The sequence below is a fragment of the Hemicordylus capensis genome, chromosome 6 (assembly GCF_027244095.1).
Source record: "Hemicordylus capensis ecotype Gifberg chromosome 6, rHemCap1.1.pri, whole genome shotgun sequence".
NCBI classification, from domain to species: Eukaryota; Metazoa; Chordata; class Lepidosauria; order Squamata; family Cordylidae; genus Hemicordylus; species Hemicordylus capensis.
This window is the reverse complement of record NC_069662.1, coordinates 22382189-22403984: the sequence shown is the minus strand read 5'-3', so window position 1 is coordinate 22403984 and position 21796 is coordinate 22382189. Positions and strand designations below refer to the sequence as shown.

Below are 21796 nucleotides of genomic sequence, written 5' to 3'. Positions count from 1 at the left end.
CCCAATCTTTGGTCCCCAGATGACATTGGACTACAACTCCCATCATCCTCATCCACAATGGGTGTTGGGGATAAGGATGGTGGGAACTTTAGTCCGACATCATCTGGCCACTGTGGATGGGAATGGTGGGAGTTGTAGTCCCAATACCACCTGTGGACTCAAGGTTAAGAACACCTTTCAAAATATATTGACAACAACAAGCATAATCACAATGGAGTCCATCCAAATAAAATTAGCCATGATGAAGCCCCATTGGGATCAATGTGACAGGTTAGTCTTGACTAAATTAAGTCCTATTCATTTCAATTAGGTCTTGACTAAGTTAAGACCTATTCATGATTGCTGTAGCTTTCTTTGCAGGCAACACAATACAAATGTGGTTTTAAACTTACAAAAATGTGGTTCAACACTACAATAATTAAAGCAGTGGAAAATAGGGTAGGTGCCAGATGAGCTTCTTTTGAAAGGATTTCCAGAGCCAGGGTGACACCACCATCAAGGCACTCTTTCTAGTCACTACTCATTTCATAAGAGGGTAGGGCCGTGGGCACACAGAGGACAGCCAAGTTTCAGGTGGGAAAATTGTGTGGGATTGGGAAGAATGATTAACTCCCTCCCACAGTGCTAGGCATGAGCCAATTCAGCCTCTTTCCCCCGCCCACATGGCTGATAATCATTTCCTCTGAAATGCTGGAATTCCTGATGATGGGTTGCCCACATGCTTGCTATCTATCTATCTGTCTGTCTATCTGTCTGTCTGTCTGTCTGTCTATCGGTCTATCTATCAAACTTCTATACTGCCCAAACTTTCGTCTCTGAGTGGTTAGCATAAAAACAATTAAAACACATATAAAAGTTAAAGCAATGCAACAATTTAAAGACAGCCATAAAACTGTGGTGCACGTAGCACTGAGTGATATTTCAGTCAGGATTTTCAGTCGGGCTGAAGTCAGGGAAGATTCACAGTTCATAGCCATTACCATACACCGGTTAGGGATAACACCAAGAGTGCTGAAACCAGGGTAGGGGGGTGGGGTGATATCCCTTTCCTCTGGATTAATTAATCCAGATTAAAACACTAATCCCTGGTTCTGTGCTTCCAGTCATCCACATGGATGAGAAAAAGAATCTACCCAGTATTTCTCATTGAAAAAAGGAGAGTGCAGTTGCTCTGAATCTGCTCCATGTTACCATGGATCTTGGGGACCATTTGCACAACAGTCTCTGGGGCGGAAGAGATAACACAGGATGGCTTTTAGCAGGGGGCGGTCCTTGCATGAGGCAAGGTGAGGCGGTCACCACAAGCAGCAGGTTATTGGGATACTAGCAGGGCAGCAAGATGCCTCCTGCGGCCACTGTCATCAGCATAGCTCTTTGGGAACTGATCTGACCTTCGCATGCTTTGGGTGAGCCTCTTCTCACACACCTTGCGAAGCATGCAAGAACATGAAGAGAAAAGAGGAGGCTGTTGACTTCCTTTTATCCTCCCACACCACTTTCGAAGCTTGTAAGGGCTGATTTTGAAAGGAGGCTGGCCCACATCAGGAGGGTGGGGAAAGCAGAGGTGCAGCTCGGTAATTTTGGAGCCTGGACCTAAAGGTTTTTGGAGGGCCCCTGCCCCCCACTGCTGCAAGTTAAGTATCATCCCCCTACACCAGGCCTGCTCAACCTAGGCCCCCTCCCAGCTGTTTTTGGACTACAATTCCCATAATCCCCAGCCACAGTGGCCAATAGCCAGGGATTACGGGAGTTGTAGGCCAACACCTGCAGGAGGGCCAAAGTTGAGCAGCCATGCCCTACACACACAGCGACCACACCACCTGTGACAGACTAGGTGCAGCGACCACATCACCTGGGACAGACTAAAAAGGATTTTTAGGCCCTCAGAGGGTGTGGAGGCCCTGGACTTCGGCCCCAAAGTCCAAGGGGTAAGAGCACCTCTGGGGGCAAGGCTGCAACTTCAGACAATGCAATTCCTTGGGCTGGCCCACTATTCCACACCTTCCAACTTTGCTAGTGGGCAACATTGTAATTCTGGCCATTGGCTGTACGAATAAAGACTAGTGGGCAACATCAGAGGCCCACCTACCGCACAATCTCTTAGAACATAAGAGCAGCCCTGCTGGATCAGGCCCAAGGCCCATCTAGTTCAGCATCCTGTTTCGCACAGTGGCCCACCAGATGCCGCTGGAAGCCAGACGGGCAGGAGTTGAGGGCATGCCCTCTCTCCTGCTGTTACTCCCCTGCAACGGGGACTCAGAGGCATCCTGCCTTTGAGGCTGGAGGTGGCCCACAGGCAGTTTCCACACCGCTGCACAAAAGAGAGTTCCACAAATGCCTAAAATTGTGTACAAACACAGTTGCGCCCCACTATGGCCATGATTTCCAATAGCAGAAGAGTCATGCAGCCGAGCAATTTTAGGAATTTGCAGAACTGTGCTCCAGTGGCAATTCTGTGATTTTGTCTTTTTTCTTTTAATGCCGGCAGCAGCATGGGCAGTGAGGAAACGCCTGCAAGTCACTGCATGGTCTGCCCGTGTAATTGGGGGAAAAGGAGGCTGGGAAGAGATGGACGCAATCTCCCAGCATGAATAGCCCTCTTGTGCGATGGGGTAAAGGATTCTGGGATTCACTTCTGAAGTCAAGGAAGCTTCTGGCCAAGCCAAAAATGTCTCTTTCATATATTTCCTCACAGCAGCCCTGCAGGGCAGACTACTGATTATGTCCACTTTACAGATAAAGGGACCAAGAGAAAATGGCTTTGCTCGGGGCTACAAACTGAATTCAAATTCAAGACTGAATGTTGATTTGAACACACATCTTCCAAACATCTTTTCACTACTCTTGAAACGGCTGCAATGAGATTTAAAAAGTGCAAAGCATTCTGCACATTAAGTAGTGTAGTTTATTGGTTAATCAAAATGATTTTTAATCAATTAACAGCAACATTTAATATGACATGACATAAAATACAATATGAAACAATAATAAGTCTACAGATCATCAGCTTGGCAGTAATGCTGGATCTCCATGAATTTCTTCCTAACTTTCTGGGCCTCAGCAGCAAGTATAATGTAAATATATGGCAGGCAGAAAATAAGAAGTTCATTTTACCAATATCAACAACTTCCCTGACTTTACAGTTCTACAGCATTTTTTCCTTGTTATAAATGGAATAACACAGCAGACTAAACATTTTCATGTTCTGTCTTACCATATTTACACAAGTGTTCCTCTAGTGGAATCTTCTAGAAACTGTGTGGGCCTAACTTGAAGTTATAGGACCACGAATATCTTGACCGGGGGGAAATTTTCCAGCCCCATCAAACATTTTAATAAAAGGATAAGTGACGTGTCTATTTATTTTACACACACACACACACACACAGACACACACACACGGGCTTAATATGTGCCATATTTCATATTAAGTGTGTTGCAAAAGTAAGACTATAGCAATAAGCGGTTACAACAGATAATTCCAATTTGAGAAAGATTGATTTGGGAGGGTGGAACAGTGCCACACCTTAGCTTCTCCTCTCTACCCACTGTGAATTATTTATTTGTTGCATTTTATACCACTTTTCTGCCTTGACTGAGGCACTCAAGGTGTTTTACGCTATTAAAAATAAACAAATTACATAGTCTTTCAGTGCTCCTGGGAAGTCCCATGAAGTTTTGAGATGTTTATAGCTAGACTAGTAATTTTAAGCCCGTTATAATAACGGGCGCTAGGTGTTGTTTTTTTAATTTATTCCTTCTTCCTTTCTCTTGCCCTTTTTGTGGGGGGATGCTTTCAATTTGCCAACAGCCATTTTTAGAACATAGAGATTAAGCCGTGCCATATTTCACACTAAAATCCATTTTGATAAAATACTGCTTACCTATCGCAGTTTTCTTGTCAGATCAAGATTGGCAGACAGAACACCTAACCCCAACTGTTGCATATTAAGAAATATTTATTAAGCAGACAGATAGATTCATAATACTGGGGCAGCGATGTTCTGTGAAAAGCAACAGTACTTTCCTCCGAGTAAACTTGCACAAACTGCAAACTTAAAAAGAGGAAGTGCTACACTCGGTTGGAGAACGTACCTGCATTATTAAAGTGCTGCAAATAAAATCCGCTTATTAACATGCCACATTCTGCGGTGATTGTTGTTTTAAACGATCAATATTGAGACGGCAACTTCTGTGTTGAGCAACCGCCCGCCCTCCCAGCTGCCGAGACCTCTTCTGCCCGGGACCATGTAGAGAAGGAGAGAGGAGCTCACATGCAGAGCTCCTCACTCCTTAAAGCCTCTTCACGTACTGCCGCTTTGGCCGAAAAGGACGCCTATTGCGTTCTTTTCGGCCAAAGCGCCAGTACAGGAAGAGACTTTAAGGAGTGAGGAGCTCTGAGTGAGCTCCTCTCCAGTCCTCTCGGCCACCGCCAGTGGGGCCAGGCTTCTCGGCAGCGGCCGCCGCCAGCGGGGCCAGTGTTCTCGGCGGCGGCTCGGCCTCCGCCAGCGGGGCCAGGCTTCTCAGCTGCGGCTCGGCCGTCACCAGCGGGGCCAGGCTTCTCGGCCTCCGCCAGTGGGGCCAGGCTTCTCGGCGGCGGCTCAGCTGTCGCCAGCGGGGCCAGGCTTCTCAGCCACCGCCAGCGGGGCCAGTCCTCTCGGCCGCCGCCAGCGGGGCCAGTCTTCTCGGCGGCGGCCACCGCCAGCGGGGCCAGGCTTCTCGGCCACCACCAGCGGGGCCAGTCCTCTCGGCCGCCGCCAGCGGGGCCAGTCTTTTCGGCCACCGCCAGTGGGGCCAGTCTTCTCGGCGCGGCGGTGGCCGCCGCCAGCGAGGCCAGTCCTTCCTCTCCCTGCTCAGATACAACATGGCCACCCGTGTCTGGCAGCCGTATCTTTTTGGCAGTTCTGCGCACGCGCTCCGCGCATGCGCAGAACTGCCCAAAAAGACACGGGCAGCACGGCCGCACACCTAACCATTTTATGGTATAGGATAATCAGCTGCTGCCACTTGAGGAAACTTTCAGCCCTCAAGCATCTCAGGGCAGGCCCGGATTAAGCTAGTGCAGGGCCTGTAGCATATGTTATAAAGGGGCCCTAAATTTTAGGAAATGCACATAAATATTCAAACATAAATTATTTACTTGCATAGTAAAGTAATTCAATTTTTTTCATTTGCTATATTTTGGAGTATGGGAGACCAAGCCACAAACTCACACGTACTACAACAACAGTGAACATTTATATACTGTTTTTCAATCAAAATTCTCAAAGTGCTTTACATAGAAAAATAAAGAGTTGATATTTGATTCTCTGTCTCCAAAGGGCTCACACTCTTAAAAAGAAAAATGTGGTAGGCACCAGCAACAGCCACTAGACAAATGCTGTGCTGGGCCTCCTCTTAAAAGGTACATTTAGCAGAAAAGGGATAACACGAACCAAATAAAACTTTAACTTTAATTCCAACCCCTGCTAACTGGGCAAAGAGGCACCTTTTAATGTGGTGATTCTCTTTATTTAGCAAAGGGAGAGTAACTGGCCCTATCCACCCCCAGCACAGTACCTCCAGTGACTGTTTCTGGTGTCTATCTTATGTTTCTTTTTAGATTGTGAGCCCTTCGGGGACAGGGTTCCATCTTATTTGTTTGTTATTTCTCCGTGTAAACCGCCCTGAGACATTTTTGGAAGGGCAGTATAGAAATCAAATGAATAAATGAATGAATGAATGAATTCCCAGTTGGAATCGGGCATGCGAGGCCCTCAAAAACGCGGGGCCCATAGTAAATGCTACATTTGCTCCTCTGTTAATCCGCCATAGTCTGAGGGTAGTTGTGTTGTCTTGTTACAACAATTCTTCTCTCTTTATATGGAAATTGACAGTAAAAGATGCCCCCCCCACCCCAGGATAAACTACCACCAAGGAATTATTCTTGTTTGAAATAAAAATAACAATTCTCTACTTTTCACAAAACTACATTTAAAGTATATACTACCTTTCTACCTTGATCAAAGCACCCAAAGCGATTTACATTATAAAAATAAATATGTTACAGAAGAGAGGAGAGATGGTCTTGTGACAGCACACATGAATTGTCCCCTTTGCTAAGCAGAGTCCACCCTGGTTTATATTTGAATGGGAGACAACATGTCTGAGCACTGAAAGATATTCCCTTTAGGGGATGGGTCCACTCTGGGGAAGAGCACCTGCTTGATTGCATGCGAGAGGTACCAAGTTCCCTCCCTGTCATCTCCAAGACTGGGCTGTGAGAGATTTCTGTCAGTAACCTTGGAGAAGCCGCTGCCAGTCTGTGTAGACAATACTGAGCTCGATGGACCAATGGTCTGACTCGGTATATGGCAGCTTCCTAAGTTCCAAGATTTAAAATACAATGTTGTCTCAGGCCATTGATGGTCTTTTCAGGAGCCAAGGATGAGAGCTTATTGGCCTGGTGCTGTTGGAGATGCAGCTCCTGAAGGCATAGACTCTTAGTGCCAGAAACCCTTTTGACCACTAGGGGCATTAGGAGTAGACACAGCCAGTAAGGGCATTCCCCCTCTAACCATGCTTTCTCTAACCTGAGAGACAGCCTTCCTTCTCTTCCTTCCCTTCTTCCTGTATGTAGCTAGAAATGAGGCATGTAGGTCTCAGTCTATCTCCCTGATGGATTTCCTAAACATAGGAACATAGGAAACTGCCATATACTGAGTCAGACCATTGGTCTATCTAGCTCAGTACTCTCTTCACAGACTGGCAGCGGCTTCTCCAAGGTTGCAGGCAGGAATCTCTCTCAGCCCTATCTTGGAGAAGCCAGGGAGGGAACTTGAAACCTTCTGCTCTTCCCAGAGCAGCTTCATCCCCTGAGGGGAAGATCTTGCAGTGCTCACACATCAAGTCTCCCATTCATATGCAACCAGGGCAGACCCTGCTTAGCTATGGGGACAAGTCATGCTTGCTGCCACAAGACCAGCTCTCCTCTCTAAACTACTCTATTTGGAACTTCAACTCCGTGTCTCCAGACCATTTTAATTAGCAGCGCTCCCTTACCTGTGCATTTCCTCTGTAGCTGATAAAGAAATCTCCCCTCCCGAGCTCTCTGATAGACGCTTCCTTTCACAATCCACATCTACAGTTTGCTATACCTGACCTCTCTTTCCCCTGTGGTTAGCAGAAGTGGTAACAAATATTTTGTGTTACCAAGGGAGCTCTTGCTAAACCTTTGGCATTATCGCTGCCTTTTTGCAACAGGATCAACCTCTGTATCCCCCAAGTATAATATTAAGTACCCGCCCGCCCCCCATCCTGGAATCTATTCTGAATACCGGGACTATTCTGAATACTGGGTCTGGGAGCACGTGGAGTAATATTAAAGGCTCTCTGAGCATGTACAGAGTACACCCTCCTCACCAGTAAGCAACTATAGCCCTTATACATCTGTGATTAGGAGACATGAGCTTTGAGGTCATAGAACCTGGCTTCCGTTCCTGGTAGTTGTCAGGCTTAGGCGCTTCCCTTCTTAGAAATTAACCTCTGGTAACAGTTCGATCTCTCCAGCCCACATGTTTCTCCAGCAACCAGACAGTTCACACAAAAGCAGAATTAAATATTAGCATCTTTGTGGTTGGGGTGAAAGATTTCTCCAAACGATGCCGGAAGTTCACAGCTCAATTGAAGCAGGGAAAACAAAACAAAACAAAAATCACACCAACAGCAACAGGGCCCACAGAACGAGTGCAAAGCAGAAGGTGGGACTGGAAAGTTTGGGTGCAAGTTTGTGCTGAAGCAGGCTGTGTGGAACAAGATTTAAACTTTAAGACATACCCAGGTCTGTCTCTCCTTCAGGGAAAGAGCCAGAAGTTATGTGGTGAGGAAGGGGCCTGAGGTGGCTGGAGAAGCATTGCAGTACAGCCAGATTTTAAAATACATTCCATCTAGTACGATCAATGTCTGTATCGGTTACTATGATTTTACTATACTCTTACTATAATTTAATGCAATTTCAGATTACTATAATCTGAAGAAGCCTGCCTTGGATCCCTCGGAGTTGAGCAACTACAGGCCTGTCTCCAACCTTCCGTGGCTGGGCAAGGTAATCGAGAGGGTGGTGGCCTCCCTATTCCAAGCAGTCTTGGAGGAAACTGATTATCTAGACCCATTTCAGACCGGCTTTCAGGTGGGCTATGGGGTGGAGACTGCCTTGGTCGGCCTGATGGATGATTTCCAATTGGAAATTGACAGAGGAAGTGTGACTCTGTTAGTCCTTTTGGACCTCTCGGCAGTTTTCGATACTATCGACCATAGTATCCTTCTGGAGCGTCTGAGGGGGTTGGGGGTGGGAGGCACTACTTTGCGGTGGTTCCACTCCTAACTCTCTAGCAGATTCCAGATGGTGACCCTCGGGCACTATCGTTCTTCAAAATGTGAACTTTTGTATGGTGTCCCTCAGGGCTCCGTATTGTCTTCAATGTTGTTTAACATCTACATGAAACCGTTGGGAGAGATCATCAGGAGATTTGGTGCAGGGTGCTATCAGTATGCTGAGGACATCCAAATCTATTTCTCATCAGGAGAACCTCATCAGGAGAAGGCATAACCATCAGGAGAAGGCATAACCTCCCTAAATGCCTGCTTGGAGGCGGTGATGGGCTGGATGAGAGATAACAAACTGAGACTGAATCCAGATAAGATGGAGATACTCATTGTGTGGGGTCAAAACTCGGGAGATGAGTTTGCCTGTTCTGGATGGGGTCACACTTCCACGGAAGGAACAGGTACATAGTCTGGGGGTGCTTCTGGATCCAAACCTCTCTCTGGTCTCCCAGGTTGAGGCGGTGGCCAGAGGTGCCTTCTATCAGCTTTGACAGATATGCCAGCTGTGTCCGTTTCTTGAGATAAACAACCTCAGAACAGTGGTACATCTGCTGGTAACCTTCAGACTGGGTTACTGCAATGCACTCTTTGTGGGGCTGCCCTTGTATGTAGTCCGGAAACTACAGCTGGTTCAGAATGCGGCAGCCAGGTTGGTCTCTGGGTCATCTCAGAGAGACCATATTACTCCTGTATTGAAAGAGCTACATTGGCTGCCGACAAGTTTCTGGGCAAAATACAAGGTGCTGGTTATAACCTATAAAGCCCTAAACAGCTTGGGCCCTGGGTATTTAAGAGAACGTCTTTTTCATCATGAACCCCACTGCCCATTGAGATCATCAGGAGAGGTCCGTCTAAAGTTGCCACCGGCTCGTCTGGTGGCTACTTGGGGACGGGCCTTCTTCGCTGCTGCTCTGAAGCTTTGGAATGTGCTCCCTTCTGAAATAAGAGCCTGCGCATCAGTGTTCCCTCTAATGTGTGCGAATGTGCGCACGCTCACGTTTTTTGATGTCCGCTCAGTTAATTTTAGATCCTGCTTAGGTTGAATCAGGAAGGTCCCTCTCTGAATACCTGTGCGCTCACAATGTGTTGATACTGCTGCCCAGAAGCAGGGGGAGAGCAACTGGCCCTATCCATCCCCAGCACAGCATCCCTCCAGTGGCTGTTGTTGGTATCTGCCTTATGTTTCTTTTTTAGATTGTGAGTCCATTGGGGACAGGGAACCATCTGATTTATTTGTTGTTTCTCTGTATAAACTGCCCTGAGCCATTTTTGGAAGGGCGGTATAGAAATAAAATCAAATCAAATCAATCAATAAATAATAAACAAAACTCATTCCACACACAGATGAAGAAAAATTAGAGAGAACACTGCTACCCATCTCTGACAATTTTAAAAAAAATCTTTAAAGACACATCTGTTCACCCATGCTTTTATTTAAATACAGTTTTAATAGTTTTAACATTGTTTTAAAATATTGTTTTAAGGTTTTAAATTGTTATAATGTCTTATCTTTTTGTTATTTTAACCGACGTTTCAATTTCTCTGTTGTCATTTATTTGTTTTAACTAATGTTTTAACTTTTCTGTTGTCATTTTTTGTTGTAAACCACCCAGAGATATAAGTTTTGGGCAGTATAAAAAGATGTTAAATAAATAAATAAATAAATAAATAAAATTTTACTCTCAATTGTATAAAAACAGTTTCCCCCCAGCTTTTTCTCTTCCCAGGACTGGAAAGTGAGGTGCTAAGCAGGCAGCAGGAGTGCTGGATGGGCTAGCAAAAAAACTGGTTGTCATTACTGAGCAACAGTGGCACCACTGATGGATGGATTGGGCAGGCAAAGCAGGATGTTCGTTTGGAGCTGGAACAGTAGTAGTAGTAGCAGCGGCAGCTGAGAGGGTGGGTGGGAGAAAAGAGGGGCAGTGACAGAAAATGCAGAATTGGAGCTATGCCCACTCCACCAAACATTAATAGAACAGTGAATAGTTATGCAGAAAACATTATGTAGAGAACACAAGAACCTTGGGCCTTGCTGGATCAGGCCCAAGGCCTATTTAGTCCAACATCCTGTTTCACATAGTGGCCCACCAAATGCCTCTGAGATGATCACAGGCAAGAGGGGATGGCATGCCCTCTCTCTTGCTGTTGCTCCCCTGCAACTGGTATTTAGAGGCATCTTGCCTCAGAGGCCGGAGGTGGCCTATAGCCCTCAGACTAGTAGCCAGTGATAGACCTGTCCTCCATTAATTTGTCCTTTTAAAGCCATCCAAACTAGTGGCCATCACCACATCCTGTGGAAGCGATCATCAGGTTGCTTTCCAGATGGGAACTTAAAATTGCTTCACTACGTATAGGCTTGGCATGCATTCATACGATCTGGGTTTTGATACCGTCTTGCATACGGAAACAGCAAGGTGCTGTTCGCACAGCTGCAGCCTGTATTTGGATCTTATATTTGTTGGAAATTCTCTGTGGTGAGAGAATTTCTTTCTCATTATAGCAGAGTGCACAGAGGCACAACACAGCGGATTTAGTTAGGCATGCGTGTATGCTGAGAGTAAAGTAACTTGGAGCCAATTCATAGATTCAAATCAATATATAAGGCATTTATTAAGGAACTCCATTCTAGATAGGAAAGTGAGGAGTTAGGATCTCTAATCTATCTGGATGCAGATGGATTCTGCATCCTCTCTGCACACATGGTGCAGGGAGAGAGGCTTGCCATGTTGCAAGGTAGAAGGGCAGGTAGAGAAGAGAGAGAGGAAGGAAGTTCATCCCTGAGATTAGCAATCTACATATCCAGTGTCAGAGCAGTGAAGAAGGGGTGACCAATGTCTTGACCCTCTAGCCCTCTGACTCACTAGTCTGTCCTCCACTGTCTGAGATGAGACAGCGCAAAGTCCTTAACTTCCAACAATATTGACGTTTCAGGTTTAAAATATTCTATGTGCATGATAAAATAGTAGCTCTTTTTTTTTAAAGTTTTGAGGACAGTTGTTTACAGAGGGTAAACAATTTAGTTCAATGGGCTTCCTCCCAAGTAAGAGTGCATAAGATTGCAGCTGTATTTTCCTCTCTGTGCCATATAGCATGTGTGTGTTTTAGGATTATTGTTGTGAATGTTTGAAATGACCCATCTGCTTCTTGTTCTAGGGAGACAGCTTGTGCACATGTCTTGCTTCGGTGCTCCCTTTCATTCTCTTGTGCAATGGTACCACTGGTACCAGTGGTACAAAAAAAGAAAATCACTTTTTTTTTGCAAGAGCCCAGTGCTCTTGTGCAAATTCATTGGGTGGAGGGGGGAGAGGAGGGAAAGCTGTCACATCACCTGCCCCTTCCCTTCCCCTCAAAGCCTCAGCGCGGGAGGAAGTGGTGCAAAATCTGATACATTTAACTCTAACTGGCTTCAAAACGTTAGGGTTTACCGTCCGATTTTCACCACTTCCTCCCGCCAGTCTGGAAAGCACCCAGCAGTTGAGTGCTGACAGCACAGAGCAGCCTCTGGTGTGAATGTGTGAGTACTTCAGCGCCCCAGTTGGAAATTAAGGGGGGGGGGCATGAGCAAAATGAGGACACGGACTAAGATGTGAGTGCCACAAGGAAGCAGTCACAAAGAAGTTGAAACAATAACATATTTATTCTTACATGTAAATTGTGTTGGGAATTCTCTCTGTTAAGAGATACCCTTCTATTACAACAGAGTGCACTGAGACACAACACAGCAGAGTCTGCCTAGGCTTGCGTGTATGCGAAGAGCAAAGTAACTTGGAGCCAGTTCATAGTTTCCAGTCAATATAAGGAGTCTTTATTGGTGAACTCCATTCTAGATAGTAAAGTGGAGAGATGGGATCTCTAATCTAGCTACCTAGCTGGATGCAGAGGGATGGTTTCTGTATCTCTGCACACATGGTGCAGGGAGAGAGGAGTGTGGGTGTTGCAAGGGAGAAGAAAAGGGAAAGAGGAAGTGGAAGGCAGGCAGGCAGGCAGTCCCTGAGAGTAGCAATCTACATATCAAAGGGACAGTGTCAGAGCAGTAGAGAAGAGATGACCAATGTTTTGACCCCTCTAGCCCTCTGACTCACTAATCTGTCGCCCTCTGTCACTGAGGCATGAGACAGCGCAGAGTCCTTGACTTCCAACAAATTGCAATTGCTGTTAACAGTAATCACAGTAAATATTATGCTATTTGTTTATGGTGCGCACTCAAGTGTGGCTTGGCGGCAGTGCAGGCAGCCATAATGGGCAGGGAGGAAAGTGGGGTGGTACTCTGCTGGATGGAGGAGGGGACATAAAACCAGGAAATGGCACAGGAAACAGTAGGAGAAACATGAACACATTAACCCTAACTGCAGCAACTTTTGTTTAGAAAGGCTCTCAATCTCTCTTGAGACATAGTTGTCTGTAGATAGATCTTGATTAATTGATTTTAATTTTGAAAAGCTTCGCTCCCCTGAAACCACTGTGATCGAGATTGTCAGCAAAATCCTGTTCACGGCTGCTGCATTAGGGAAGCTGTTGGCTTCCATGATGCAAAAAAACACAAACCTGTAGGATTTGAAGTGCAGTTGTTGTCCTTTCAAGAACGACTTGTCATAGCACATGAAGTTCTGAGAAAATGTCTTTACCATCAGTATCGTGACACTCTCTGTAGAATCCAAGGGTAAGAGTTGTGGTATACAAGGACAAGGCAGTGAAGTGGAATCAGGAAGATTAATAGTTTAATGAACTAGATATTATGTGCTGAGAGGCAAGTGCAGACTGCTTTTCAGTGCTCTTGTTGCGGGCTGTTTTGTTAGCCCCGCCTCTACTCCAGGACTGGAATATAACTAACTAAAGCCCAGTTCAAAAGCTGGCCTGGATCAAGGAATGGATTAACCAAAAACACCACATTCTCTCAATGACAATGCACTGTCCAAATCCAATGCACTGCTTGTCCAAGTGATCTTTTGGCATTTCTCCGAGTTTCTTCAAATCATACAGGAAACCAATGTTGTCAGCATACTCTTGCATTTGTTTGAAGCACATGGCCAATGACATGAGAGCCTGATCCACAATGACTAGAACGTAGCTGGTTTCAAATTGTTTCTTCAGTGAAATCTCTGGCTTTCCTTCAGCGTTAAGTACATGTTGCTCTCTCTTTTGCTTTGCCCACTGTAGTCTTCTAAATTTAAGTTCATTTTCAGTGCTATTTCTGTTACTGTGTCCATGGCTGAGGTAAATCCAGTCTTCCTGTACATCTGCAGGAAGTCTATGAGACCTTTGATGTGTGCAATAGTCAGATTAAGCTGCATTTCTCAGGACTGAAGTGATTTCTTTAAACATCTCAATACTGCCTCCCATGGCTGCTTATTCATTTCTTGCAGAATGCACTTATTTATTTATTTATTTCTTGCAGAATGCAATCTATTATCTTTGTTTCAGACAATCTTCTCTTCATTTCAATCAATTTATTTGAGTTTAATGCTAACCAAGCAAATAGACACCTTTTAAAGTGGCGATTCTCTTATATTTAGCAGGGGGAGAGCAACTGGCCCTTTCCAGCCCCAGCACAGCATCCCTCCAGTGGCTGTTGCTGGTGTCTACCTTATGTTTCTTCTCAGAATCTAAAAAGAAACATCTTATTTATGTAATTTTTCTATGTAAACCCCTGCTAACTTGGCTAAGAGGCACCTTTTACCGTGGTGATTCTCTTTATTTAGCAGGGGGAGAGTAACTGGCCCTATTGACCACCAGCACAGTACTTCCAGTGACTGTTGCTGGTGTCTGTTTTATGTTTCTTTTAGATTGTGAGCCCCTTGGGGACAGGGTTCTATCTTATTTTTATTTATTATTTCCCTGAGCCATTTTTGGAAGGGCGGTATAGAAATCGAATAACTAACTAACTAATTAACTAACTGCTTTGAGAACTTTGGTTGAAGAGCAGTATATAAATATCAGTAGTAGTAATGAGTGCTGTTTGGATCCTTGGTGAGATTTCAACCTCTCACCAAGATGCTGGGGAGCAACAGCAGGAGAGAGGGCACACCCTCAAGTCTTGCCTGTGGGCTTCTTGGAGGCATCTGGTGGGCCGCTGTGTGAAACAGGACGTGGGACTAGATGGGCTGTGGGCAGAATCCAGCAGGGCTGTTCTTATTCTTCCCATCATTACAGCTTTCCTTTATTAATCCACATGTAGTATGAGAGCTGTACAGTCTGCAGGAGAAGCAAAAAACTGTATCAGCTTTCTTTGATAAGCATCTTTCAGTCTTTCCTCAATTGTGTACTCTCTGTGTGAAAAAGTTTTCTGAAAACCTTTGATCAGTGGCATAGTGAGGATGCTGGTGGCCCATTTGGCCTGCCACTGGCCCCTGCCACCCCAGCCACATCCCCTGTGCCTGACATCAGATGCACTGGTGTCTGATATCAGATGCAGGGGGCGTGGCCACATTTACAAACATGGCCTCCCTGCTTACGAAGCCATGGTTTCTTGGTTCTTGAGAAGCTTCAACCAGCACTGGGTTCCCAGTCTGGCCGAGAATGCACCTCTCTGCCTTTGCAAGCAGGGAGAGGCTATCCCAGCCGCGCTGCAAATGTGGCTCTGGTTGAGGTTTACTTGCAAACAGGGCGCACAGCCATGATTGCAAATGTGGTCATGCCCCCTGCATCTGAGGCCGGAACCAGTGTGTCTGACATCAGGTGCAGGGGGTGTGGCTGGGGCACCAGGCACGGCCCCTGGGGCATGGTGGCCCAGGTTCTTTGAACCCCCTGTGCAATGGTGGCTACTCCCCTACCTTTGATTGTCAATTTGTTGGGAAAGCATAATCACTGCCAGACAAGCCCTCTTTCCATTAAAAGATCTCTTGTCTTTTATGTTCTTATAGATGGCTTTAAACAGAGTTTAGACACATTCATGGAGGACAATGGCTACTAGTCTGGTGGCTATAGGCCACCTCCAGTTTAAGACTGAGGCAAGATGCCTCTGAATACCAGGTGCAGGAGAGTAACAGCAGGAGAGAGGGCATGCCCTCAGCTCCTGACTGTAGGCTTCCAGCGGCATCTGGTGGGCCACTGTATGAAACAGGATGCTGGACTAGATGGGCCTTGGGCCTGATGCAGCAGGGCTGTTTCCTATTGCTTGTTGTCAAATAAATCTGGCCAGCTGGCCGTATCATTTAGATCTTCAGGAGAAAAAGTGTCAGCAGAATTGTTCATATGAACAGGCTGTAAACATGCCAGACTATTCCTCATCTCCCGAGGCTTAGCATCAGAACCAACAGAGTCACTGCCTGTGCTGGAGTCCATTTACACTGTTTTCCTCAGCCTCAACTGGAACATATTTGTAGATTTAAGACTTTCCCAGAGAACCTTTCATTGCATTCCCAATTTGTTCTCTCCTCCTTTTTCTCTTTTATTTTCTTGCTCCTGAGAGATATTTTCGCCACCTGCCTCTATCCCTGCTAGTGCAAGCCATAGTGGTGTATTACAAAAGAAGAGGAAATGATTTATCCAATAAGCATTTCTCTCTCTGATTACAGAACCATATTAAGACCATTCAGACATTATTTACGAGACATTGTACTCTTGTACAGCCTGCAGAAAAGCTCCTGTCCAGTGCATCAGTCATCCCCTGACATCCCCTGTTCTGTCACTCACACTTACAGCCTTCCTTTGAAGCAAGGAAGTCTGCAAGAGTGATGGGAGTTGCGGGTGCTCACCACTTCAGATAAATTCGCAGGGATAATTAAAACAGAATACATTTAAAAATGACCGTCAAATCCCTGGCCTTTATTGTTGTATATTAGAAACGGGGCATCCCCTGGTTTTATTTTTTATTAACAAGGTCATAGTACAAAATAAAGTATCCCCCCCCCCCAAATCCTCCAGGTAACATTGGCCACCCTGCACCCTCGCAGGAAAAAAGAGAAACTTATACTTTAGAAGAAACAACAGAGGAAGTGCCTACACATCACCAACACACAATGCAGGCAAACTTATTTGGAAGGAAACCTAATACAGTGGGATTCCTCTGCCACCCCAACCGCCCCCCCGCCCCATGGTGATTGGACTGAACGGGCTTTTTCTTACCCTCAGCCAGAGGCTAAGTCTGGTGGATGAACTTCGGCCATATCCTGCTGTGTGCTTTCCCCCACCCACAACCCTAGTAAGATTAATCTAAGCCAGGGTTCATTCCTGGCACACTGGAGAAGAATGCCACTGAGCATGTGATGACTAGGCCCACTAATTTCAAGCAGTGCAACTCAGTAGTACCTGTTGGCAGAAATCTACCAACACAGAGGCAATTGTGTGAGGCAGGCAGGCAGCACAGCAGTATAAACATGCAATGATGGATTGACAAATAAATAGCCCAGCTTAGCAAAAGCAAAAAACCCCACGCACCTTCCTTGCTTGCCAGGTGTGTGCAGCAGCCACTGGTACGCTCTCCCAGCCCCAAAGGACAGGCAGGCCTTTGGTTGGCAGAAGCAGGCAGCCCCCTTCGGGGGAAAGGCGCCCTGCCTGACCAGCTCTCAGAGAAGCAGCAGCAATTTATTCAGGATCAGGAAAGCAGAAATTGAGGGACGATGGTCATTAGGAACATAGGAAGCTGCCATATACTGAGTCAGACCATAGGTCCATCTCGCTCAGTATTGTCTACCCAGACTGGCAGCGGCTTCTCCAAGGTTGCAGGCAGGAATCTCTCTCAGCCCTATCCTGGAGATGCTGCCAGGGAGGGGACTTGGAACCTAGATGCTCTTCCCAGAGTGGCTCCATCCCCTGAGGAGAATATCTTACAGTGCTCACACATCAAGTCTCCCATTCATATGCAACCAGGGCGGACCCTGCTTAGCTAAGGGGACAAGTCATGCTTGCTACCACAAGACCAGCTCTCCTCTCCCATTGGGTTGGGCCCTGCCACCCCAATTGCCATTTAAATGTTAATTTTGAGGTGCCTCTAGCAGAGATGGGGAGAGGAGGGACTATGGCTGTCAGAGTTGTCACTGAATAGTTAACAGGTACCTCTCAGCTTGAGACCCGCTGCAGTTGCACAGCCACCTTTACACGTAAATGGACCTGGCCAAGTGATGTGATGCCGTGGGGCTTCAGAACCCACAGGGCTGGAGTGGGGGCCCCCTATTAAAACACCCTAAGGACGGTGATGGGTGGCCAGCCATGTCCAGTGCTGGCCATTCCCCCGGTGGTGCTGTGCGTCTGATAACAATGCAAGGAGGATGGCGGGCATCAGCACAGAGAAGTGCTCCCGGTCACCCTCTCACCGAGGTAGGCAGTGGTGGGGCACACAGGCAGTGGCCGCTGGGGGGCCACAGGGCATGGGTGTGTGTGTGTGCCACCCACCTTCTTATGCCCCGGAGTGCTGGACAAGGGTGCCAAGTACCAAAACATGTCACTCCACAACACACTCTCTGCCTGAGGCCTTCTCCTCACTTTGCCTCATGATAAAGGCGCCCTGACAACAGCATGTCAATGTAGCACGAGGGACAGTTGGCAGCTACACTCTCTTTCCAAGTATACTATTCTTTTTTCACCCCACCTTGAACAATGTGAGGGAGGGTGTGGGCACCAGACAGGGTGGGATGTAATGGAGGACAGTGCCCCCCCCCACCGCCCCGCACTGGTGCTAAACAAGCAGGCAGCCAGGATGCCAAACGAGGCCATGGGTGTCTAGCGTATGAGGGTGAATTAAAACCAGAAAAAGACTATTTTTTATATACTGCCCTTATCAAAGGTGGCTCAGGGCGATTTACATTAAAATGAAAACCCAATTAAAAGCAGATTAGAATGAAAAAATTAGATAACATTAAAACTAAATATCATTAAAAGCCAGGCTAAAAAGATGGGTCTTTAAGGCTCTCCTGAAGGCCTCCAATGAAGACAACCATCTTATATCCACGGTAACGTGTTCTACAACCCAGGGGGGTGACAACAGAGAAGGCCCTATCCCAGGTCACCACCAGATGAACCAAATGGCACCCAAAGACAGACCCTTCCTGATGATCTCAGTGAGCAGTGGGGATCTTGTAGAGAAAGGCGTTCCCTCAAGTAACCTGGACCTAAGTCGTTCAGAGCTTTAAAAGGTAATAACCAGCACTTTGTACTTTGCCCAGAAACATACCAGCAGCCAGTGCAAATGTTTGAGAACAGATACTCACTCTTTGCACTTCACGTTATCCCTGTTTACGTAACACATGTATAATCTGTGTACAGTGTAAATATGTACAGCTCTGTACACACACATCATTATTCACACATTATGTTGAACACAAATACGGCTGTACACTTCCTATTTGAATCTTGCATTTCAAGGGGACTGTACCCAGGTTCACCTTTAAAATGAAAATTGATCAAAAACTAATGTTGGACGGATAAGATGCAATCAATAAAATTAATAAATATTTTCTCCAAGAGTTGGAATTCACATGTTGTCAAACCCACAAAGCACTAACAGGGTGTATGATGGTTCCTATATCTGCTGCCACGTTTCTTCAGTAATCTTCTTCTATAATATCTATTGCCCTTGATAACGGGGGGATACTTTAGGCATGGGGTATTACTCCAATAGAGAAAGTCCAAATATTATTTGAAAAATAAGATGAGTTATTGTTTCACAAAGAAAAACAAGAACAACCATACAGAAGACAGTCCTTTCCAAGAAATTGTTAATGGAAATGCTCCAGGATGATTGCTGAGAACACCCCTAAATGTGGTTGGGCTTGTGGGGGAATTAGTGGGCTAGAGTGAAGCAGTCCGATATCAGAATAAATTGGTGCAAAGTTCTGGTCCCAGGGAAATGAACTGACAGAGAGCAAGTTGAGGTTCACGAATACTCTCAGTTTATTGAAGAATCAGGGATACAGGAATAAAAGAGTTGGTTAAGGCAATATTATTACTAAAATACGTCATAGAGATTAATTTGCAAACTGGCAATTTGAGCTTGGTGTCTGAATTAGAGGAACTCCAGCCTGGCTAGAGAAAGAAGGCTTCAAAGAAATAGGTTTTTGGATTTAGGGAAGAACAGGGATAGGGAGAGGCCCAGAGGGGTGTAGTGGTTATTATACTATCTCATACCTTATGGCTCTGATGCAACCAGAGAACCTCTTTCCTCTGGACTGGACGTCAGGAGACAGCAGAGGGAACCAAATGCTGTTTGGGGGTTAAGCAGCAGGGGTAAATCCAAAGGGAGTCTGGTCTTGTGTAGCCAGCGTCCTGTAGCAGCGGGACGGGCTGGGCAGATCAGGCCAGTGAGAAAGGCCGATCTGGAAATTGAAAGCAGGAATGGCATGATGAGCAAGACATGGCCAGATGTTATGACGGGTGTCAGGTCAATCACCCAAATGGTGGGTGACTCCAAGGTGTAGAGACCGAAGCACACTGCTTCATGGAAGCAAGGCCAGTTATAGCCCAAAATGTGCCCTGAGGCAATATGCTGCTTCCTCCTCCTTCCTGAGGAGAGGAATTCCTGTAGATCTCAAAAGAATCCATTGTCTTTGTTAGGTGTGTTAGCACAAGCACAATGGCTTGAAAAGGTCAAGAACAACCTGTATGTAAGTGGACTGAATGGACATGCAAGGACTTATCCGTCAAAAAGACCCAGTAAACCAATCTGTGTTTTTAATGAGCACATTTCCTGAGTTCCTATGGCTCATCAACCTCTTTTGTTGGGGAGGGGAGCAGCGTTCACAGTGCCTTATGTGCTTTCCTGCTGAGATTATCTCTCTCTCTATCTATCTCTCTATCTAACTTTTTTTCCCCCACCCAAATCTTATGTCTCTGGGTGGTTTACAACAAAATAAAATAAATGATAACAGAATTTTTTAAAAAACATTAGTTAAAATAAGTGACAGCAAAGAAGTTGAAACATTACAACAATTTAAAATGGTAAAACAATGTTTTTTAAAAATGTGAAAACTATTAAAACAGTATTTAATTAAAAGCCTGGAGGAACAGCTGCGTCTTTAAATGCGATGGATTTACAGGCTAATCTCCAATCTTCCTTGGTTGGGCAAGGTGATTGAAAGGGTGGTGGCCGACCAGCTCCAGGCGGTTTGGGAGGAAACGGATTATCTAGGCCCATTTCAAACTGGCTTTGGAGCTGGCTATGAGGTTGAGACAGTCTTGGTCAGCCTGATGGATGACCTTTACCAGGGAATCGACAGAGGGAAAGTGACTCTGCTGGTTCTTTTGGATCTCTCAGCAGTGTTTGATATCTTTGACCATGGTATCCTTCTGGATTGCCTGGGGGAGTTGGGGATAGGGGGCACCGCTTTGCAGTGGTTTCGCTTTTATCTCTCGGGTAGATTACAGTTGGTGGAGCTTGGTGACATCTGCTACTCAAAACAAAAGCTGTTATATGGAGCCCCTCAGGGCTCCATTCTGTCACCAATGCTTTTAAATATCTACATGAAACCACTGGGTGAGGTCATCAGGAGATTTGGTACTGGGTGCTATCAGTATAGCAATAGCAATAGCAATAGCACTTACATTTATATACCGCTCTATAGCTGGAAGCTCTCTAAGCGGTTTACAATGATTTCGCATATTGCCCCCAACATTCTGGGTACTCATTTTACCGACCTCGGAAGGATGGAAGGCTGAGTCAACCTTGAGCCCCTGGTCAGGATCGAACTTGCAACCTTCTGGTTACAGGGCGGCAGTTTTACCACTGCGCCACCACCAGTATGCTGATGACATCCAAATCTACTTCTCTTTTTCATCTTCATCATCAGGAAATGGCACTCATCCTCTAAATGACTGCCTACAGGCAGTAATGGGCTGGATGAGGGATAACAAATTGAAGCTGAATCCAAGCAAGATGGAGATGCTCATTGTGGGAGATTGGAATTTGAGGGGTGAGTTAGATCTTCCTGTGCTGGATGGGGTTACACTCCCCTGGGAGGAGCAGGCACACAGCTTGGGAGTACTTCTGGACCCAGGACTCACCCTGGTATCTCAGGTGGAGTCCATGGCCAGAAGTGCTTTCTATCAGCTTTGGCTGATTCAACAGCTGACCCCATTCCTTGAAGAGGATGAACTAAAAAAAGTGGTGCATCAGCTGCTAATCTTCAGGCTCGACTATTGCAATGCACTCTATGTGGGGCTGCCTTTGTATGTAGTTCGGAAACCAGTTAGTTCAAAATGCGGCAGCCAGATTGGTCTCTGGGGCAACCCGGAGAGACCACATTATGTCTGTTTTGAAACAGTTACACTGGCTGCCGATATGTTTCTGGGCAAAATACAAAGTGCTGGTTATTACCTTTAAAGCCCTGAACGGCTTGGGTCAGAGTTATATTAGCGCATTCTTCTACATGATCCCCACTGCACGTTAAGGTCATCTGAGGAAGTCCATATCCAGTTACCACCAGTACATCTGGTGTTGACTCAGAGGTGGGCCTTCTCTGTAGCTGTTCCTGGGCTGTGGAATGCACTCCCGACAGAAATC

At 46.0% G+C, this 21796-nt stretch overlaps 1 protein-coding gene across 2 annotated transcripts in view; it reads right to left on the bottom strand.

The window, feature by feature from the left end:
- The window catches only part of FLT3LG (fms related receptor tyrosine kinase 3 ligand), a 123415-nt gene that overhangs the window by 88761 nt on the left and 12858 nt on the right, over positions 1–21796 (bottom strand). The window contains exon 1 of one of the 2 annotated variants that reach the window (XM_053262541.1): positions 3885–4293. The exons of the other annotated variant lie outside the window; for it this stretch is intronic. The gene's annotated coding sequence lies outside the window, so the exon portion shown is untranslated. Of the gene's footprint in view, positions 1–3884; positions 4294–21796 lie in introns of those variants that run through there. 2 annotated transcript variants of the gene reach the window in all.